The sequence below is a fragment of the Protopterus annectens genome, chromosome 6.part0 (assembly GCF_019279795.1).
Source record: "Protopterus annectens isolate FY-2018-M chromosome 6.part0, PAN1.0, whole genome shotgun sequence".
NCBI classification, from domain to species: Eukaryota; Metazoa; Chordata; order Ceratodontiformes; family Protopteridae; genus Protopterus; species Protopterus annectens.
Window position 1 is genome coordinate 923130384 of NC_056737.1, and position 18294 is coordinate 923148677.

At 41.6% G+C, this 18294-nt stretch overlaps 1 protein-coding gene and 1 pseudogene across 1 annotated transcript in view; both read right to left on the bottom strand.

Moving 5' to 3' along the window:
• The window catches only part of GOLGA5 (golgin A5), a 933889-nt gene that overhangs the window by 166253 nt on the left and 749342 nt on the right, over nucleotides 1-18294 (bottom strand). The gene's annotated exons all lie outside the window — the stretch shown is intronic.
• LOC122804360 lies at nucleotides 7810-17575 on the bottom strand (annotated as a pseudogene).

An 18294-nucleotide genomic window follows, 5' to 3' on the forward strand; every position in this document is an offset into this window, starting at 1 on the left:
TGGGGCTTGAAAAAGGATAGACTGTTTGTTCCATGGTCAAGCCAAAAACGGTGTCTCTTTCCTAGTGAAAACAAGAGGAAAAACTGGTAAAACTTTAAAGACTGAAAGTCACTTTTTTCATGAAAACACAGTAAAAAGCACTTTAAAACACCCCGTAAAATAAGCACAGTTTCTCTCAGAAAAAAAAAAAAAAAAAAAAATATATATATATATATATATATATATATATATATATATATATATATATTATAAATACCTCAAAGAACTTTTGAACTGACAGGAAAGAAAAGAGCACTCTCATTTAAAAGTACAACACAGTCTCAAGACAGTCCATTAAAACACAAACTCCTACCTTTAAAATAACTTTTCCTGGAGAAGAAAGTATTAATAATCAACAAAAATAACTGAAGGGAAGGTATTTCCCCCCAAAAGGAACTTATCTGTTCAGCAAATAAAAGAACAAGCTGATCGTCAATCCTCAAAAGTTTCAGAGGAGTGCACTTTTCAGCAGCAGTAAAGCTCTGAAGGGCCCGCAATTCAAACTTGTCTTATATTCAGCTCAGCTTGAGCTGCTAGATTGTTTGGCCATGTGGAAGATGCCCTGAAGCTTTGGAAGCTGGTAGGCTGGTATATACTTGGCAGGACATAACCCATATAGCTAAGGCTACTGCAGCAGCGATCATTAAGATGATCAAGTCTTTCATTTATCTTTCGTATTTTTATGAAAGTATAATTAATTCCATCAATTCTGGCACAGTTCTTTCATTAAACATTTTTCAATATGTCATTCAACTTTTCTACAGTAACTTTACTTGGCAACACAGCTTTCTGTTCTTCAGTTAGTGAAATAATCTTCCATTCCCTTAACCATAATATCTGCCTAGCATGACTTTCTGCTTCACTTTTAATATCTTCTTTATGTCCCATTCTCATCTAATACTGTCATTACCACTTCCTCATTTCTTATTTTCTAAGCCAAAAAACTATTTTTTCACTTTCTTCCCCTTTAAAATATATCTGCCATAAAATGAAGTCCTGTTCTCCACAATCATTTTCCTTCTTACAGCAAATTTCATTGCATTGTCTCAGCAACCTACACATACTCGTCTAATTCGGTACTTTTCCGTTATCGGGGAAACACTTTCAATGCGATTTTTCAGCTGTAATCCAGTTCCTTCATGTCTGTTAATCACATATCTGTAAAAATTATTTGTTTTAATAATAACTTTAAAAAAATAGAAGTTATTTTTAATTTTTACACACATCTTGTTAATAGACGTGTTAAGGTAGTAGATTACGGCTGAACGATCACGTTGAAAGTGCTGCCCTGATAAGTTACAAAGACAAAGTAAAAAATAAAAATACATAAAATTTGGAAAACCTGTCTTTTTTTTTCAATAGTCATAATATGCTTGCCCTTGAAAGATAACAATATATTTGTACATCCTAGCAATGGTTATTTCCGTTGTCAGTGAAGCCTGGCTAAATCAGTACCTGAGGCTTTAAAAAAAATGCTTAGTGCCGAACAGCCATTCCGTGACTGACTGCATTTTTGTAGCTGCAAGATGCCAACTAATTTAGTTTAATTACAGATTTGGATTAGGACTTTATGAAGAATATGTTTAATAGTATGCATATTATGCATATTATGAATAAATACATGTTATAGTATGCATATTATGGAGAAATTGATTTATTTTTATTTTGTACTACTCTGTTATCAGTCAAATACTTTAAATGCGGATGCTGACCTCCAAATCCATTGTCAAACCATGTATTTTTGATGTTAATCTTAACAGGTGTGTGTAAAATAATTTAATGGATAATATTTAAAAAAGAAGCTGTAACACACCTGTTAAGATTAACATCAAAAAGACATGGTTCGACACTGGATTTGGAGCTCTGCAACCGCATTTAAAGTGTTGCCCCGATAACGGAAGAGTACCTCTAATTCCTTATACATTTTTCTCTTTCAGTTCACTTTCATTTTATATCTATGCAACCTATTTTATATATTTCTTTAAAACTATCTACCATTCCTCCTATGACTGTTTAAACTGTCTTCTAAGTACATGTACTTCATTTATTTCATCTCGCCTAAGCTCATCAGTATTTTCACCAAATTCTCTGCCTTAATTATTTCTTAATTTACACCCACATTTGCAGAATCTGTTTCATGATAAGACAAACTCTTACCCCCATTCCTTTTATTTTTTTCTGAAAGCAAAACATAATCATAATATAACCCTTTTGATACGAGAATCTACATTTTCCGAAATGCAATATTTTCATTTGAATTATATCTTTACAAGCTTTTACATCTTGATCAAGCTTATCTTTCATTTTCCTTAAGGTACAATTCAAATCTCCCATCTCTAAGAGAGATGCATCTATAATAGCCCACATCAGTAACTTCTTCAGTCAGCTTCACTCTGCCTATTACATTTGTGCTTGCATAAATCACAATCAGTCTTATTGGCCCAGTTGTGACTCTCAGATCAACTATTACTAAACCTCTTCTAGATTTCATTACTGTAGCATCATTTACTTTTATACTGCTTTTAACAAAATGGATGTCATACTACACTCATCCGTTCCAAAACGCCCACATACCTTCGTTTATATAACAGCTAAAACGGACTTCTCTTACATTCAGATACAAATCCTGGATCTAATAAATCAAATCACATTTCACAATTAAATACCAATTCAAGGCCAAAAATCTTATATCCCTTTTAATGCTGTTTACATTTAAACTGATCAAATGTATACCATCCTTTCCCTTTAGCAGGATACTTTTTAAAAGAACCCTTTTCTATTTTGCTTATTTACTCAATCCCAGACAGAAGCATTTTTATACGCATTTTGCTTTTAAGTTCCCATTTCCATTCTCCTCAGAATATTCTTTTGACATTCCCTATAAAGTTCCATTTTACCCGTTATCTGTACTGTCATTTACCTGATCTGCCTCAGTTTGAACATCCTGCCTTTTCCGTTACCCTTCCCCTCATTTACTTCATATCCTTTTCCTTCATGTGCTGCCAACTATTCATTATTGTGTTATCAACTGCCTTTCCATTTCAATAACAAATATGCTTTCATTTTGACAATCCATTTAAAAATGCCCCACTTGACCACAGTTTGTACATTTTGCTACACAGCCCTTACTATAGCCACACACAATGCTCACAGTGTTTTCTTTTTCCAAACATTCATTTGCTAGATGATTCAATTACACCTCCAAAAAAGAAAAGTTATTGGTAGGTTCAGATAATACAATCCTCCTCTATTTCCACTAATAACAATTATATTGCGTAAATGCCATTTTTTTTTTATATTTAATGGACAAAGAAAACCAAGCAGCACAGCATATACTCAATATATTTATAAAACACTGCTGATTTCTTGCATAGCACTACAATTTTTATTAAAGCTCAGTGCTTCTTTTTGCATGTTGTCAGTTCTAATTTTCAAGTAATTTTAACAGCAGATTAAAGTCACTTACCATATAGTCCAACACACACACACACAGTTTTCCTGAAAAGGCAAAATAAAAGAAGCATCTCGCTCCAATGATTCACAAGTTATAAACAGAAGGTTTTAATTTCTAGTACTGATTACTGATTTTATGCTCTCAACCACAGTGTTTTGAACAGGTAATCTCAGGCTAAATACCTGCACATTTTTTATTTGTGTTTGCTTTTATCTTTATCACCTGCCATTTGGATAAAAAAGATATTTTTTGTTCCACTGTTGCAGTTTTACTCAACACTGCAGCATAAATCCGAATTTTCTGCTCGTTTTAATTTCTTGGTTTTCTACTTTCCCCAGCATCACTCACATCGCTAAGCTGTGACAAAAGTCGCCACCAACCCCTTCTTGGTGTTGTAGGGTATTACGCCTGGCAGACACTTCCAACTCATCCTGAAAGTTCACACTCTGCAAAGGGAATCTATACATCTAACATCCTCTGACAGCAATGTCAGTATCAGTCAATTCAGGCTGGTCAATTAGGTCCACCAATTCACTACTCTCCAAGCCTCCACTCTGCAATTTCTCCACAACCGCAACTTTTTGTCCCTTTACACCAGTCTGTATCTTAGCTTCTTAATCTGTTATGGCTGCTTCAATCTTTCACACACTCCTCACCATATCTGATATCATGCAGTCAAGTACTCTTCCTCCACTCAAGGAAATGAGTAGGAACACTTTCCTGGTGTACTAGCTAAGTACGTATAAATACCACCTCACATCTCTTTAAAAAATAGGCCACTGGCCTAGTGGGACTGCATCAGCTGATGAAAAAATAAAACAAAAAATAAACATTCTTTAATGACTTACAAATAAAAAATAAAGTCTTTAACTTAGGGAGAGGCAACTGTAGTTTTTAGTAAGGGCTAAGTAAGCTACAGCCAAGAAAATCTCTGTACATTCCTTTACCCCAAGCTATTGACAGTACAAGCTAAACATAGTGAAGACTTTAAAATGAGATTCTCCACATATACCTGCAAGTCATTGTAAAATACAGGCCATAACTACATGCAAATATAAAAGTAAATCGGCACACTCTAAATTAACTTTGTGTTTTTTCCAAAGTGCTGTTAACAAAACTAAACCACATACACCACATAAAACACACAAAGAAATAAAGTAGCAAGATAATCAAATTAGCACTACAATAAGTAAACCACATTTGATATACAATTAAGTGCCAAAGAGTACTTCTGCCAGTAAAGTCTATGTATATTAAGGGATGTCAAAACAAAAGGTAAATAATAAACCCAAGCCAAGGTAACAAAATAAAACATATGACTGACTGTCTCCCCTCTTATCAACAGCCAGCTCAAATAAGAACATCTTTAAGGACCTGTGGAAGCATACTAAAGATGAACACCCTCTCAGTCACAACTGATACAGATTCCACAGCAGCATGGCTTGATGTGCAAAAACATGGTTACCAAAAGTTTCCAACCACACCTGAGGAACCACTAGCAGACCCGGTAAGATGAAACACAATGCTGGGAGAGAGCAACATAACACTACAAGCTCCCACAAATAAGTGGGATACAAACTTTAAAGATGACATGATAATGGGCAAACATCCAGTTTAAACTCTGGAAAACCGGTTTAATGTGATAGTAAAGTGGAGTACTAGTAAGCAGCCTGGCAAGTGAGTTTTTCACTAGCTGCAAACAATCAGTCTTGGTGTCAAAGTCCCGGGTAAATGGCAGTACAGCAGTCCATGTGAGTTGAGTCTAATGCATGTCCGGCTTCAGGGATAAAGTGCTTAATCCAAGAGATGTTCCTCAAGTGGAAACATGAAGATTTCACATCTATCACACATTTCTGGGCAAATGAGACTAAATTTATCTTAAAATGTTTGTGACAGCCATGAACATAGTTTAAAGAACAAGTATAAATATTAGAATATTTTAATATATGATATAACTCTGAGAAAACACTTGGAAAAAAAATCATTACAGAGTCAAAGCAGTAACCCCAAAGGCCTTAAGAATAAATGTTAACTGCAACATGCCACAGGAAGCACATGTTAAGTTTTCAGAGGTTAATTGTTTTGGCATTAGATTCCACTATATAATTATACTACATTTTAAATATCTACAACATTTAGACAGACACCCATGGCCACACATTTTCTTCACGTATTTCACAATGTAATTGGCACTGTAATTCATAGGTTCATAGCTGTGTACTAGGCTAATGACTACAACAGTCTTTTTAAGCTTAGCTATACATCCCAAATCTCTGACAAGTTCTGGTACCCTAGATAAGTGTAAGCAGGGGCTTTGGAGATGAAACACTTACAGGCTTGCCTGTGTCCAATAGAGACACAGATGCTAAACCAAGGATGCATTTCTGGTCCCCTTTCCAATTGTCCAAGTTACACTAGAATTGGTTTAAGGAGGAACTCTGCTTCACATGGACGGACAGCCTGCTCGAATGAATAGGGTAGTCTCTGGGATACATAACTGTCACTTCAGCAGGTCCTATTTATATCACAGGCAAAGTTTACAACTTTTGAACGGGTAATTCTGGTGCTCTTTGTTTTGCAGATATGTAGGAGGTCCATTAGGGTGGGGTCTGACAATGCCTTGTATGCCAGGCATAGATCTCACCCCAACAGCCTGTAGGAGACAGAATACAGGGATAGGGACTTGAGGCAGTCTGGATAGGACATGTTACTTATAATCTGTGCGCTTTTAGCGAAGAACCTCTGTGGATGTTCCAACAGATGGATGTGCCTGGTCAGGTAAATATCAAAGAGGGCATTGTACTCAATGATATGTCTGATGAATGTTGAATACAGTGGAACAATGACCTCCTTGGACCTAGATGCCATACCTTTGTTTATAAGCCACACAACATAAAATGATTTCCTCACTACTGTAGACAAGTGATGGTCAAAGGCTAGATTACTGTACATGATTACTGTTTGGTATATACGTCTCAGAAGTTCAGGTCAAAACTAAGGGGTTTTGGCTGACCAAGTCTGTGATGACTGCAAACTAGGTGCAATCACTGAATCCCCAGATGATGTCAGTATACTCCAAGAGGGTCTCATGAAGACCAAGGACTAGTGTAATAGTCATGGTCTCAAAAAGAAATACATCATCATTCCCTTTGGCACAAACAATGTCTCCTTCACACTATCAAATCAAGAACAATACCCATGAAGTGACAAGGGACCTGGGATACCGCCTGCTCAGAGCGATCTGTGCCTGATGTATAAAGCCATGTCCAACCCGGAATTAATGGACATGCTGCACCTCAGAAAATCCAAATCCCATCGAGCTATGCGCTCGAGAGACTTGAACCTCAGCACTGAAATAAATAGGACATGCTGGAGGGATAGATTCATAACCCAGAGGCTCCCGTCACTCTGGAATAAAATCCCAGTCCAGGTTACGCAGAGTCCCTCATTGACTCTCTTCAAGAGGAATCTTGATGAGTGGATGGGGGATCGTAGGTTTACCCCAGGTATCACTTCTGTGTCACTGTTAGACAGAGGCACAGTATACTAACCTCGAAAAAGGGCATAGCAAAATTAATTTAAAATGGGTGGCGAAAGCCAAACACATTCTGGCTAGGCTTATAAATGCCCTAGGGCAGATAGCCTAGTATGAACCTATGAACCTATGAACAATTCCAGAAGGCCTAATACGTCATGTTTCATAATATTAAGAAGGCATCATGTGATACTGTCTGGGTCCACTGATGCAGTGTTCTTGGCCTTGGCGAGAACATAAAGGACCTGTTCCTTAGTGATAGCAGGAGGAGTTATATTTGATGGTATTTCCTGAAGAGAGGTTGAGGGGGAGACAGGGGTAAAGTTGGAGCTGAATTTGTTAGCCAGAAGGACTGCTATATCTTCTGGCTTAGTATAGGTGGCTCCATTAACGATGAGCTTCGCACACAATTGTGTTCTGCCTTTAAGGTTGCAGACATAGCTAAAGAATGTCTTATGGTCATCTTTGACCTGGGAGGCCAAATTTACATCAAATTTGGCTTTGGTAGACTTGATTTGTCCTCGGAGTTGATTGTTTAGTTTGCTGAGAGTGCTTTTACCCTGCTGGGTGCTACACCTACTAATTTTTGCCATGATTTTCTTCCTTAAAATTAAGTTTATAGACTTGATCATTATATCAACACCCCACAAAGGAAATCATTATGCTGTTTTGTTTTTTTTTTTACTAATGTATTTTAATGTTCTGAAGACCACAGCTTAACAGTCCATGGTAGTACCAGGAAAGGTAAAATCAAGCAGGTTTACATCTGTTAGTTGCCAAGTTAATCCCACCAGATTTGCACATTTATGCCCACTGAAACAGTACTCTTTGCAGCCTTTGGGTTTCTGACGTTTTGTCCAGCAAAGTAAGCCTGGTCACCAAGCTCTTCCTTAATCCTCAATTATCTGGTTGTATTTTGCCACAAGTTCAGATCAGCAGGGGGCACTACTTCTGATCTGTCCAGTGCACAGTCCCACTAACAGGTTAGCAATGAAAGTGTACCCTGTCTCCACTGACTGATGACTAACCAAGACTCCCCAGCCATAATGCTGGGCCTGTTTACATGCCTGGATGGCTTCTGTGACACAGCCAGTCTGGTTGTCCTTCAGTAGCAAACATTTGCAGGCCTTCTTATTAACAGACTTCTGAATCCTCTTTGGGATGATAACTGTTAGGTCATCCCCCAGGATCTGCATATTCACACTACAGGTCAATGACTTCTAGTTTTCCCAGTCATCCTGGTCAAAGAGGTCTTAGATGGTGGCAACTAGGTAACTGTCATTGAAGCCTTTGCAGATGTTGCCGAGCTGCTGTAACATCTGGGATCATTTGGTGGCGAAGTCCAGATCATACTTCTCATGGTGGTAGAATTCTGAAGTAGCTACATCCATACCAATCACAATCTTGTCTGAGTAGAAAGCCATCTCAACAGCAGATTTTAGGAGCTGCAGAGCTTCATTGTTTTCAAAGATGTTGGGTGCAAAACTACTCAACACCATTTGTTGCATCCTTTCCACATTCTCCCATGATCATTCTTCAGATTGTGGTAGACCTCTGCACCAATGCACATGGCTTCCTTAAAGCTGGATGCTCTACTGGCAGGATTATATGAACTCCTACATAGCTAGCTTGTTGCCAGTATGGAAACATCCACTGATTACATTAACGGCAGGAACAGGAAGTACAAGGTCTTCATTGCTAGTCAAGTCAGCTACATGACAGTAAAGTGGGACACCTTTCTCAGCAGCACCAGCTTTGCAGACAGCCAAGGAAACTCCCAGGACAGCATTTGCACCAAGTTTTCATTTATTTTCTGTTCCCTCAGGTTCTAGCATGATCTTGTCTGTCTCCGTCTGTTCCACAACACTAAGTTTCTTTTCAATAGGGGTTGGTGCAATTGTTTTGTTAATGTGCTCTACTGCCCCTGTGACACCTTTAGCCAAGTAACGAGCCTCGTCTCCAACTTGCAGCTGAAAGGCTTTATAGATGCCTGTTGATGCACTACTGGGGGCAGCTGCCTGGAAGAAACCTTTATCAGTGTACAAATCAATTTCCATCGTGGGGTTACTACAAGAATCCAGAATTTCACAGGCATGGATCTTATTGATGGCACTGCTCCTGATTTTTCCTGTACCTACAAATATTTATTTTAAAGTATTCCAACAGCAATTAAGGGGCAAGTGAAAAAGTGTTTTAAAAGATCAAAGAGCATAACCGTGCTGGGAGACATAATTCACATCAGGAAGGACAATTTAAAAAATAATGAAAATACTGCATATTGGGGAGGATGAAAAAACTACCAGGTACTGTCTATGGCAATAGTACAGAGCAAATAATGAGAGAGGTTCGACACCTGGAACAGAGAGTTAAGAATGTGATTGGGAGGTGCAGCTGCTCAAGGGTTAACTGTCAGCACCACTGTATGCAAGGATGTTACAATAACAATACATTGGTGGGACAGTTACATGATCAGCCTGGAAAGAATACTTGTGCATACTCTTACCATAACTGCAGATGTCCTTCTCTTCACTTCTGCAGTATTCCTCACATGAGGGATGTCATGCCTGAAGGCAACCCAATATCGGCCAGTATACAAAAGTTTTATACTACTGTAGGGTACATGGGACATTGCATGCAGGCTGCTGTCAGACGTAGGCCATAAAAGCAACATACACATGTACCATCCTCAGAACTGAACAACCCAGGAGGAATGCCAGACTACGGATATAGGTCAATACATCCAAGAAGAACAATAGACCAGGGGGAAGGAGGAAGGGCTAGAATACTGCAACACTGAAGAGAAGTACATGTACAGTTACGGTAAGATTTTATGGAACTATTCTATGTCCTTTTATTCACTTCTTGCAGTATTTGTAACCTGAGGGAGAGTGCCAAAGCTCAAGAAGGAAGGGAAGAGGGAGGAACAGAGGAGCTCTCAATGAAGCCATGTAAAATGGCTTTAGCAAAGACAACTCTGGATGTGGAAGTGCCATCCAGTCTGTAGTGCTTGATAAAGGTATGGATAAAAGACCAGCTGGCTGCTTCAGGGATGGCAGCGTTACCCAAAACCTTGAAGAATACCTCAGAGGAATCCACAGCCCTGGTAGAGTGGGCTTTCATGGGTGAAGGGAGTCTCTTTCCACAGAGTGTGTAACAAAGGCAAACAGTCTTTGAAATATAAGAAGAAATATCCTGCTTGGAAATGGGTAACCCAGAGCTCTGGGATGAAAGTCCACAACAGCTGATCAGATTTCCGGATAGCTTTAGACTTATCCAACTAAAACCTAAGTTGTCTGTGTACATCTAAGGAGTGTAGCACCTTCTCACTGTGGTTTTGTGGAGAAGGGAAGAAGGTAGGTAATTGGATGGACTGGTTAAGCGATAACCCAGTAACTACTTTTGGCACAAAGGAAGGATTTGTTCTTAAGTATAACCTATCCTTATGAAATACCGGGGGGGGGACCCACTGCCATAAGGCCTTGAAGCTCTGACACCCTTCTGGCTGAGGTCAAGTCCAGTAGTAAAACAGTTTTCCAAGAGCAATGTTTGAGGAAAGCTGAGGATGCAGGGTCAAAAAGGAGCCTGGGTCAGTTTTCTTAGGACAAAATTAAGGTCCCACAGAGGAGAAATAGGTTTCCTGGGAGGCATAATGTGAAGGTGCCCTTAAGGAATTGTTTCACCTCAAATCTAAAAGCTAGAGGAAGAGAAAGAGGCAGACAAGCAGAAAAGTACAGTTTTGTACCTACCATAAATGTAGATGTTCGAGTGTATACACTGCTGCAGTCATTACACTTGGGTAATCCTGCCGTCAGGCGGTTCCCCAGTCGGCCTGAGTTCCAAAGTCTTGGTCTGGCGTCGGTTGCTCTCGCCTCCTCCCTGACGTCAGTGCGGCAGGGGTATACAAGATGCAACCGACACCCTTTTCTTCAGTTTTTCTTGCCCCAGATGTCAGGTGCCCCCAAATAGGTAGGCAATTCAAATTGCTAATAAAACATACCTAAGAAAAGCAAACAACAACTTTCAGCTACCAGCAAATACTCCCCATAGGTAGTAAAGGGTAGAAGGCATAGGTACGTACCAGCAAGTAAGAGGGGAAAGAGGGAGGGTAACCTGGACTGCAGCAGTGTATACACTCGAACATCAACATTTATGGTAGGTACAAAACTGTACTATGTTCATCGTGTTACACTGCTGCAGTCATTACACTTGGGCAGAATCCCAAAGCTGAGGTAGGGTGGCTGGTTCTATAAGGCATTAGGGGTGGCTATAAGGCCCTGCAGCACTGCAGTGACGAAGCCAGCTCTGGATTTAGAGTATAGAGGCAGATGGTAATGCTTGGTGAAGGTATGTACAGAACTCCAAGTTGCTGCTTCCAAAATATCCTTGGTAGGTACTCCTCTGAGGTAGGCAGTTGAAGTGGCTGTTGCCCTAGTGGAGTGAGATCTAATGCTGCTAAGGACAGGTTTCCCATAGTGTGTATAGCAGAAACGTATACAATGTCCTATCCATTTTGAAATAGTCTGTTTTGAAATGGCTTTTCCCTGTGCTCCTGCAGCATATGCTACCAATAATTGTTCAGATTTCCTGAAAGCTTTGGTTTTGTCCAAGTAGAAGCGTAACTGCCTGTGAATGTCCAAAGAATGCAGTAGTCTCTCCCCTTTATTCTGTGGTTTTGGATAAAAAGTTGGCAAATGAATAGTTTGGTTTAGAGCCACACTGGATACCACCTTTGGCATAAACGTAGGGTTAGTTCTTAAAGACACTCTGTCCTGGTGGAAAATGAGGAAAGGTTCCACTGCCATTAGTGCCTGTAATTCTGAAACTCTTCGTGCTGATGTTATTGCCAGGAGCAGAGCAGTTTTCCAAGAGATATATTTTAATTCTGCTGTGTTAGCTGGCTCAAAAGGAGGTAAAGTCAATTTTTCCAAAACGAAGTTGAGGTCCCAAGTTGGAGTAGGTGCTCTACGGGGTGGTCTTATGTTTTTAGCCCCTCTGAGGTACTGTCTTAGCAAAGGATTAGAGAAAATTGGTGGATCCGTGTTGTAATGAGCAGAGATGGCAGAGGCGTGGATCTTGATGGATGAGAAGGCGAGGCCTTTGTCCAGCATCTCAGTTAAATATTGTAGTATCTGAGGAATGTTTGGAACATGAGGGTCAAGGCTGTGTGTTTGGTTCCAGGCACAGAATCTCTTCCATTTATCCGAATAGGCTTTCCTGGTACTAGGCCTTCTGGCCTCCAGAATGACATCCATAACAACTTTGGAGAGTGGCATTGCCTGCTTGACTAAGGAATCTTCCATTCAGCTAGGTTTAGGTCTTTAGCTGGCTGTGTAGTTTCTGATTGTTGTGCTGAGTCAGCAGATGTGGGATTTGAGGCAAAATCCAGGGTGGTCCTTATGCTAAGTTCTTTAAGACTGGGTACCAGTGCTGGCGTGGCCAATCTGGTGCAATCAGGATCATCTTTGGCTCTTCTTGCTTGGCTTTTATGAGTACCTTTGGCAGGAGAGGTAGTGGTGGGAAAGCGTATACTTGTAGGTTTTTCCAGCTGAATGAGAGGGCATCCACTTTCCATGCTTGTGGATGGTAACTCCTTGTGTAGAATTTCTGTAGCTGGCAGTTCATTGAGGATGCAAACAGATCTATGTCCAGGCTCCACCATTTCTGTGTTATCATTCTGAATATCTGTGGATTCAATTCCCATTTGTGGGGATCCATGATGATTCTGCTTAAGTCGTCTGCCAGTGTGTTTTTCCTCTCCAGGCAGGAATTGTGTTTGCAGATCAACTTGATAGTTTAGAGCTGTGTTCTACAAGGTCATGGCTTGCCTGCAGAGGGGGTAGGAGTGAGTGCCCCCTTGCTTGTTTATGTACCACATAACTGTAGTGTTGTCTGTCTTTAGTAGTAGTTGTCCTGGATGCAGCAGATCCTTGAAAGCTATAAGTGTGTTTTGAACAGCTAGCATCTCTTTTTGATTGATGTGAAGATGATTTGTTCTGCGGGCCACTTGCCCTGAATACAGTTGCCTACCATGTGTGCTCCCCAGGTATAATCCGATGCATCTGTTGTCAGTGTTTGCCTGGCTGTGGGTTGAGTAAAAGGCTGTCCCTTGTTGAGGTGAAAGCTTGAGCCCACCACTGAAACTCCTGTTGAAGGCAAGGAATTAGTGGTATAACTGTTTCCAAACTTTGACAGTGTTGAGACCATACACTCTTTAGGTACCACTGTAGTTTCCTCATATGCAGTCTGGCATATGGAATTAGTAGTATGCAAGATGCCATGTAACCCAAGGCCTGCAGAATTTTTCTTGCAGGGAGTTGAGTCTTTGTTGCCATCAATTGAAAGTATTGAGTCAGTTGTCCTTGCTTGTCTGTCGTGAGATAAGCCATCTGGGCCGCTGTGTACAAGCTGGCACCCAGGAATATTACCTCTTGTGAGGGCACTAGTTTTGATTTCTTTTTGTTTACTGTGTACCCCAGGCAACTTAATAACTTTTTTACAAATGCCAGATGATTTAGAAGAATGTCCTTGCTTCTCTGCTTGAATCAGGCAGTCGTCCAGGTACGGATAAAATTTGAATTCCTGTCTGCAAAATGCAATTACTGGTGCCAGGCACTTTGTGAAGACCCTGGGCACAGTAGATAAGCCAAAGGGCAGTGCAGAGAATTGATAGTGCATTGAACCAGCTATGAATCTGAGGTATGTTCTGCAGTTTTGTCTGATAGGGACACGCAGGTATGCCTCCTTGAGGTCCAATGTCACGAGCCAAGCTTTCTTGCCCAGCATGGGAAGAAGCTGCTGTAGTGTCAACATTTTGAATTTCGGAACATCCAGGTAAGTGTTTAGAGAAGAAAGATCCAGAATGGGCCTCCAGGCTTTGTCCTTCCTGGGAACCAGAAAGAGTCTTGAGTAAAATCCTTGTCCTTGCTCCTGTGGTGGTACCTTTTGAACAGCTCTCATATCCATGAGTGCTGTAATTTGTTTTGGAGCCTCTGCCCATTGATTTGGTGGCAGATTTGGCATTCCTTTTAACCTTGGCAGAGTGTGAAAGTGGAACCTGTAACCTTGAGATACAATGTTGAGAACCCACTTGTCTTTGGTGATCATATGCCAATTGTGATAGAAAAATGCCAGTTTTCCTCCCAAGGGGGCTGCCAGGAGAGAGTTGTTTGGCAGCTGTAGTGGGAAGTCACTGTGGCTGCTTTTTATATGGTTGGGACCTGTCTTCCCCTTCTTTCTGGCCTGATGCAACCCATTGTCGAGGCCTGTAAGGACCTTGTGGTTGACCTCTACCTCTTGGACGTCTGTATCTGCCCCTTTGAGGTCTGTCTGTAACTGGAAAGGACCAATTCTTAGTTGGCCAATTTCTGCTAAATCTAGGAGGCTGAACCTGTAAGAAATCCCTCACCGTTTGCATAGATTTTGCCTTATCCTCCATTTTCTTTAATACCTCTTCTGCCTTAACTCCAAATAACACATCCTGCTGCAAAGGTGCATCCAATAATTTTGCTTTAACATGATCTGGTAACGTATGTTCTTTTAACCAAGCATGTCTTCTAATGACAGAGCCTGTAACGGCTGCTCTACAGGAGGCCTCTAAAGAATCAAAACCACATTGCAAAGTATGTTTTCCCACCTGTTCAGCTGCATGCAATAAATCCTGCATTTCTTTAAAAGTAGGAGGATCTGAATCTGGAAGCATTTTTTGTTTCAACTGAGACAGTAGAAATTGCTGATATTTTAGCATGTGAAACTGGCAATTTAAGGCTCTCATTGCTAAAGTTGCAGACGTATATACTTTCTTTCCCCATCTGTCTAATGCTCTGGAATCTCTGTCAGAGGGAACTGGATTCTTGGCTGATGAGGCCTTAACCCCTTTGGGTCCCTGAGAAATAGTTTCAGGGTCAGCAACAGGGCTTTTGTACAGAAATTTGTGTGAGTCAGGGACTCTGTAGTATTTGTCAGGTTTAACTGGGGCTGGAGGTAAGGAATCAGGATTTAGGCTGGATTCAGTATACACATCATCCACAATATCTAACACTGGCGGAATAGCAAGGGGTCTGTGTTGAGGTAATAAAAAGAAGTCTCTGAGCCTTTTCTTGGATTCTGAGTAATCCTGGCCTTCCCAATGGAAATGCTCCCTCATGGTATGCAAGGTTTCCCCAAAGGAGTAGTCCTTAGGCGGAGAGGCTGATGGAACTGACTCCTCAACATCAGAATCCTCATAAGGGGATAAAGAATATCCTAGGTCTGAGGATGAATCTGAAGAGATGGACACCTGGCCGGATGAGTCATAGTCTGCATCCTGTCTAGGCCTTTTATCAGGAGGGGGATGGGACCCCCTGATCAGAGTGATTAGGTCTTCGGCCATTTTGAGCATTTGTTTCTTAGGCATGGAGGCCTGTGCTGGAGAATGCTGTATTTGTTTCTTTGATTTTAAAGCTGGTTTAGACTTAGCAGAGGGTTTAATGCTGAACTGAGTAGGTCTGAAAACACCCCCTGAAGCTGCGGGCAGCTCAGCTACATCGGATCCCTCTGAAGGGTTAGTTTTGGAAGGCTGAATAACTTGTGCGTCCGAAGGCCCAGCCATGTCCACGTGGGAGTCAGAGGCGGCCTGTGGTTCTACAGAAGCGGTCGTCAGGGGTTGCGAAGGTGCCTCGCTGAAAACCGGAGAACCGGCAACTGGCCTAGAAGAGGCTTCGTCGTCAGTTTTGGGCCTCGGATGCCTATTCTTGTCTTTGCGCTTTTCATGTATTCCGGTCGTCGGAAGTTCCGACGGCATGGTATAATTGGATTTTCTACCAAAATAATGTCGGGCAAAATCAAACCGACGTTTAATAGTGCGTTTGTTAAACCTAGCACAAAACCGACAACCAGTGACGTTGTGGTCTGGGCCTAGGCATGGGATACAATAAGAATGGAAATCCTTATGAGGTATTTGCTTCCCACAAGAAGTACAGTTATTAACTTTTACTGACATCGGTCTGAGGCAAGAAAAAGTTTCCCCAATGGGGTACTTAGCTTTGTAGAAGACTTTGGTTCTGGATTCGGAATGAAAATCTCAGGAGACGACAGACAGGTACTTGCAAACTGCTTTTGCTTCGGGCACCGCGCGGCAAGAAAGACTGAAGAAAATGGTGTCGGCTGCATCTTATATACCCCTGCTGCACTGACGTCAGGGAGGAGGCGACAGCAACTGACGCTGGACCAAGACTTTGGAACTTAGGCCGACTGGGGAACCGCCTGACGGCAGGATAACCCAAGTGTAATGACTGCAGCAGTGTAACACGATGAACATCAGCTGACATGTGTACTTTGACAGAGGAGCAAGTCAAGCCAGCAGAGAGCAATTCACACAAGTATGACAGAACTACTGGGATTTCCACTGGTTGTGGGTCTTGGTTCTTAGAGAAACAGAATGAAAATCTTTTCTACTTGGAAATGTAAGATTTTCTAGTACTGGGTTTTTTGGCCTCCTGCAAAACCCTGAGCATGTACTCTGAGAATGGGTGTCTGAAAGGGCTTAGCATCCCATCACCCACAGTGTCAGCTGTAGCGTTGACAGGTGGGGGTGCATTAGGGATCCTTTCTTCTGTGTGAGTTGGTCAACTCTGTGGGGTATTTGTGGTGATGGCCCTTGGCTAAATGTAGAAGGAGGGGGAACCAGTGCTGTCTTGGCCAAAAGGGAGTCACCAGCAAGATTTTTGGTTGGTCTTGTCAAATCTTGAACAGGACCTTTGGTATTAGAGGAAAGGGAGGGAACGCATACAGAAACACCCCTTTCCAAGAGAAGGAGAGGACGTCTACTTTCCAAACCACAGGACTTGGGACTCTGGTACAAAATTTTGGAAGTTGTCTGTTCGGGGGGGGGGGGGGGGGCAAATAAGTCTATTTCAGGAATACACCATTGGTGGACTACATCCAGAAACACGTCCTTGTGAAGCATCCATTCATGGGATTGAGCCAGGGATCTGCTTAAGGAGTCTGTCACGAGATTCCAGATGGAGGGAATGTACACTGCCCAAAGAGTCATGTGGTACTGGGCCAGAAATTCTCATACCAGATGAGCCAATATGCACAGGAAATAGGATTTGGTCCCCCCTTCTTGTTCAAATACCAGAAGACTGTCATATTGTCTGTTAACCGTTATAGACGGCCTGGGCAAAGGAGAGGCTGAAATGCTTGTACAGCTAGTAGCAAGGCATGCATTTCCTTAATGCTGATGTGTTCTGACTTTTGGGAGGGGGTCCAAATTCCCCGAATTGTGAATTTGCCAAGGGCTGCTCACCAGCCCACATATGAAGCGTCTTTGTAGAGTTCAAGAAACTGAGGGAAGAGAAAGCAGGGGTAGACCTGGATTTAGGTCTATCTGATGGATCCAGAGTAGTTCCCTCTTTAGGCAAGGAATGACAGGACTTGATATTCCAGTGAGTGAGAATGCTGGGTCCACACTGATCTAAAGAGCCAATGGAAATGCCTCAAGTGTAGTTTTGCCATTGGTACTATGGGAATGGTATGAAACCAAGCACCCTGACAAACTCACTGGCCATGATGCGAGTTTAGGGGAGAAGAGAGTGAAAGAAGGTCCGAAGGTCCTGCATCTTCTGAGGTGGAAGTAACACACACACAATGTTTGTCTGTATTCGAAAACCCAGAAAAATGAGATCCTGTGAAGGAATGAGGACTGGCCTCCTGTAGTTGAAGGTGAATCCGAGTTTCCCAAGGAGGGAAATGGTAGTCTCCAAGTTTTGGAGTAGAGTATGTGAAGTTGGGGCCTGTAAAAGAGATCATCCGGGTATGGGAGAATATGGACGCCCAAAGGTCTGCAGTGTGCAATCACTGGAGCCAGGCGTTCTGTGAATACCCTTAATACTGTAGAAAGACCAAAGGACGAGGCCAAGAAATGAAAATGCCAGGAACCCACAAAAATAAGAATTTCTTGAACTTGGGGTGAATGGGGATGTAAAGGTAAGCATCTTTTACATCTAGAGATGCCATGTATTCTTGTGGAAGGATAAGGGGAAATAATGTTTCGAGTGTTAACATTGTAAAGGTAAGAACCTTTAGAAACATGCTGAGATGCCATAAATTCAGTACTGGTCTCCAGGGGCCACCCTTTCTGGGTATCAATAACATTCTTGAATAGAAGCCTTTTCCCCTTTAGGCCTGAGGAACCTTTTGAATGGAGTCCTGTTGCCAAAGCTTCAAAAGGAGTTTTGGGAAGAGGGGTAACTGCTCCTGGGGGGGGGGGGTTTGAGGGATGTCCGTG